The 5,172-nt window shown below is 40.7% G+C and overlaps 1 long non-coding RNA gene across 1 annotated transcript; it reads right to left on the bottom strand.

Moving 5' to 3' along the window:
* Positions 1 to 4,268: 4,268 nt before the first annotated feature.
* On the bottom strand, positions 4,269 to 4,939 carry LOC129770387 (uncharacterized). Its single transcript, XR_008742106.1, has 4 exons — positions 4,824 to 4,939; positions 4,673 to 4,759; positions 4,505 to 4,617; positions 4,269 to 4,449 (listed from the first exon to the last, which is right to left on the bottom strand). It is a non-coding gene; the product is annotated as an uncharacterized LOC129770387 (long non-coding RNA).
* Positions 4,940 to 5,172: the final 233 nt, after the last annotated feature.

The following is a 5,172-nucleotide window of genomic DNA, read 5'->3' as shown; positions in this document are numbered from 1 at the left end:
AACGAAAAAAATAGTACTTCTGAAATCGAGATATGTCATGAAAAAGTATCCTCAGCTTTCAAGAAAAATATAAAAAAAAACATTCATTTCGACCGATCCGCACACTTTTACAGACATTTCCACATTTTTAACAGACTTTCGCATATTTTTACAGACTCTTTAAAAATCATCTGGTAACTCTTCGTTCCACTTTTTATCGAATATTTTCAAATCACAGGAGTAAACATTTACGTGACTGTGACTTCGTTTGTTTTTATTTCGTTCGGAAAAATATTATATCGAGAGAATATTAAAAATGCGTTACTCAATGAAGGGCTGCCCGAATACGGGTGAAAATGTTCGCGTAAGCTTTTATCGTATACCCTCGTTTTTACAGGCGCGCTGGGTCGATTTTTGCGGAGACGACAAACTAGTTCCGAATAAGGGTTCCCGTATTAGTGAAGTAAGTACGATGTTTGAATTATTGAAAAACCAAAAGGGTAGCAAACCTTTCATACACATTTTCAGGATTATTTTGATAGAAATACTTCGTTACATTTCAACTGGAACAGAAACCTCGTGAGAAACAGTGATGCCTTCTCCACAATTAAGCCGGTAGTTGACTCAGAAGATTACATCCATCATCAACACGATGGCTTTATCGTTACATTCATCACCAACACTAGCGAATCATAATTACGCGGATTTCATTCGGTCAGCTTCACTAGCAAAGCTGTTTTCACCGACGTTAGAAAAAAAAACGTCCCCAAAACATTTCACATTTGCTATGTATGTACGGATCGAAATTCGCTAATGTCGAATTTTGCTCGCACATTAAAATCTTGGAGTGAACTAAGTGTTATTCGTAGGTTGTTGATATTCTGTCAGGTTCTGATACCTTGCAATATGATATGTTCTTTCAGAGATGCAATAGTCACTTAAACAAATGACGGAAAAACATAGTTTTTATTTTATAAGTTTAATTATTTTTGCCTTTGATAACAATACCCTTTTTATAGTGTTGATTATCATAAGAAAAATTACAATTCTGATCGTTGGATCTTTTTTGACATTTCAATTGGATCTTTCTATATAGCCGTTTCGATTCAGTCTGCACCGAGATGAAGAATAGAAGGTGGGAAGATTCACGAGTTTTGGATGTGTTAAACTTTGATTGTATTAGTAGCCAGGAAGATAGGAAGTTCACACACCAGGCATAACAGTCAGTTACTCAAATGGTACAAAATTGAATGTGTCAACAAATAACGTTGGAAGAGGATATCTGTGACGTCACAGATTTAAAAATCTACCCACCTTACATTTTCCATCTCCAGTCCCCACTACCTAGGTTGACATCATGCTGAATGGCATATCATCACGAACCTCATGCTTTCCACACAGAAGAGATACGCTATCATGCACGGGTTGCTATTCCTGATATCCAGTGTGTCGTTCATATCCTCGCACCGAGCAACTACGTCCATCAAGCATTTGCTTGCTTCCACCACTCGGTGAACGCTCCGCATGTACCCATGACGCGTTCGCTAGGGCACCTCTTACGTAGACTGACAAGAAGGTGCTCCGCTTTGCTTCCACCTCTCAGTGAACACTCCGCATGCACCCATCATACGTTCGCTCTTTCGGAACCGCCAAACACAGATGGGTAAAACTTTTGCAACGCGCTGATACAACCCTATTCACACTTCAATACCGCTCACACGAAGTTGTAAAGTGGCCATACGTGATACGTGTCGGAACAACGGTTGAAATACCACCATTTTCACATTCCAGCATCTCTCATACGGAGGGTATGGGAAAACTAATGTGGTACATCACCTTCTTCACACTCCAGCACCTCTGATGCGGGGGGTATAACCCATAGAATACAGACCTTTAGTTCCTCTTATTCGAAAGGTCTGATCCATATAAGACTTATCTAACCTCTTCACGCTCAGGCACCTTTTACACAAGGGTTATACCTCTGCTAGATCAAATATCTACTGGTATTGATAAAAACAGTGGGACCTCGTGTTATCGACCCATCATTCAAGCTCGGCCGTCAATAGTATAAAACATGGCATTGCCAAAGTCTATTCGCATAGCTTTTTTAGCTCACTATAGCCATCCCTGACGGGCTGGAACGCAAGACTTGGACCGCTAGTCGGGAGATCTTGTTCGATCGGGAGATTTTCACTAACCGGGTGAGATTCGGGGGAGGGATGTTAGTGCACCTCAAGATAGGCCCTTTGAATCATATAACATATATATATATATATATATATATATATATATATATATATATATATATATATATATATATATATATATAACACGCATCGCTTTGCTACACGAAATAAAAAATAGTCGAAAACCGGAGGACGAAAACTTCCATCGTTGACAATAATCAGCCAGCTGTAACATCAACATCCACACCAGTTTAACAAATCCTAAAGGCTGTATAGACGATGCCAGTCAGCGCTCTAGTTGAAGTATCCAGTGAATAGAGAACAGACACTCTGTTCAAGTTAGAGGCCAATTACTTGTTCGATACTGGTACAAGTAACTTGGACAGAGTGTCTGTTCTCTGTTCACTGGATACCTCAACTAGAGCGCTGACTGGCATCGTCTAAATCAGCCTTAAGACGTACGTGCGGTAGACAGTATGGCAGGCTGCGGTACACAGTATGACGGGATGGCAGGCTTTGAAAATCTAAGTTGGCAATCCGATGATCGACAAATTCTCCAACAGGTCGGGGGAGAGAGCCTCTAAACAATCAAAAGTTTCTCTATGGAGAAGCAAACAACGACAGAACGTATTCTGGAAATGATGTGGATACCCACTGAGGATTTATTTGTATTCATTGCCTAATTCCGAGCTGACCTCTAAACACTGCTAACTGGTAAAGTAGTTCCAACTAACAGACAAGTTCTCCGTGTGCCTATGAGCCTTTTTGATCCGCTGGGAACCATTCCTACCTACACCATCCATGGCAAGATACTGACGTAGGATGTGTGGCGCTCAGCAATTGGCTGGGATGATCCGCTTTGTGAACAAGATTTCATGGGATGGCGACGATGGGTGAAATTTGCTCCTGATCTGTTCAATTTGAAGATTATACATGCTACTTCCCGAACTACGGTCCGAGTAGCTGCGAAACTACACAGCTGCTTGTTGTGCCGTTGCATATTTCCGTGTAGTTGATCGCGGTGTACCGAGGTACGCTTTGATAAGTACGGAGGCAAAAATAACACCTCTTCGTCCACAGCCTTTCCCACATAATGAGCTTAGCGCTGGGGTGATCGCTGTTCGGCTGTTGAAAACCATTCCGGAGAATCATGATTTGCTGATAACTGAAAGAATTATTCGAACTGCCCCACAACCGTTCCATCTTGGGTGATGGCCGATCCTCGAACATCGACAATACTTACGATTTAGAGTGGCCGAAATCCTCGCCTAAATCAAGCCTAAAGAGTGGCGGTGGGTGCCAACGCGTTCGCACATCACATCTGCCAGCAAACGAACAAAAATGTCTGATGAAGTCCAGTCCGCTGATAAAGGCTCCTCCATTTCTGGATGATAATGGTGTAGTCCGTGCCAAATCTAGGATCGTCCCGAAAACTGAATTCTATGATTCCGACTTCTACAATCCAATAATCCTCCCGAAGCAAAGCCACTATGGGAATCTTCTGATACAAAAATAACATCGACGGTATGGGCATGCGAATGTTGAGTCTGTAGTGAATGAGTTAAGATAGAGATACATACTATATCGCCAAGTTATGTTCTGTGGTCGTCAAAAGGTCGTCAGCCGAGTTTATCGAGCCAAGCCTGAAGAGGCTCCAATGGCTCTACCACCCCAATCGAGGGTACATCCGTACGTTCGCCCATTTACTTTTACAGGTCTAGACTATTTCGGACCTTTGAACAATGGTCCACGAGGGGTAATTATGTGGAAATTAGCAGCTAGAGCTCGACAGTTATTCTCTAGACAAAAACTATCTTCGACAAAGTTGTTACAAATGATAGAGCGCTCATTTTTATGTTATCAAAAATAGGGTTCTTATCTTTACAGATAGAGGTAAACATAGTTCAACAATGTTGTAGCCCCAGTTATTTGAGACATCTTTGTAGAACAAAGTCTTTCTCTATCTTTTAATATAATCGACTTATCCCTTTTTTTCTAAGCTGCATTAGGGTGACCATGAAAAAACAGTTTTTTGCTTTAGCTAGCTTTTTGACAAGCAATTGGTTGGTTTCTTTCGTTTTTGAAATATTAATACATAGAAAATTTGGATTGATTGATTATATTGGGCAAATTAAAAAATATACATAACACATTAGTTGAACCTTGTTCATCTGTATACTATATCCATGACTATGCGGTTTTCCACCAACTTATTGCTTAACGCTTAGTACGACTTTTCTATTCTTTTGAGCCGAGTTTTTCATAATGATTTCGAGTGCTGGTGCTAAAATTAACAGATGTTACGTTTTTGGATTTAACTATTTCAAACTTAATTTCACTTGTATCGTTAGGCCAAGTGGACATCCTGATCAATCATCGATGGCGGTGGACCATTTGGGTGGTCTTTTGGAGCACCATCTGGAGGACCTTGAGGAGGTGTTTGCCTAACAATCTGAAATATTCCAATGGATTGATTATGTTCTGATAGTAACACTTCTTCAACATACTCGGACGGAATGCGCCATAGGGCTAGGGAAACCGGCTGGTGGAGAAGGGGGTGGTGGCATATCCGGCATTTGAGCGCTTCTTTTACCCTATGCATTGAAATGAAGTTAGCGAATAAATTCTTATGTGTTATAATATTGTTTTTCGACTCACCCTGTGCATTTTCGACCGTGGAGCTGCGAGAGCTGTACCCAATAGTATTATAGTTACAGCGAAGATTATCAAACAGCAACTTGAACGACCCATCTTGCTACTGAGATTGCTCAATTATGGCGAGTAAAATGGTCTTTTTATACTATAGCTAAATAGATTCATTCGCGAGATAATGGTATGTTAGTAGCGTGCTATTAAACGGAAATTTTCACACTCAGATTTTATCAAGATTTTGTTTGGTGAGACAATACCGTGTAACATGTCCATTTTACCGGAAAAGTGTAAGTGTCATTATTCTATCTATATCCAAATCTGTTCGCTTCCAGCTTCAGCCTCGGATGTGTTTTAT

This window comes from Toxorhynchites rutilus, chromosome 2 (assembly GCF_029784135.1).
Source record: "Toxorhynchites rutilus septentrionalis strain SRP chromosome 2, ASM2978413v1, whole genome shotgun sequence".
NCBI classification, from domain to species: domain Eukaryota; kingdom Metazoa; phylum Arthropoda; class Insecta; order Diptera; family Culicidae; genus Toxorhynchites; species Toxorhynchites rutilus.
The sequence above is the reverse complement of the archived record's forward strand: the minus strand, read 5'-3'. Positions and strand labels throughout refer to the sequence as shown.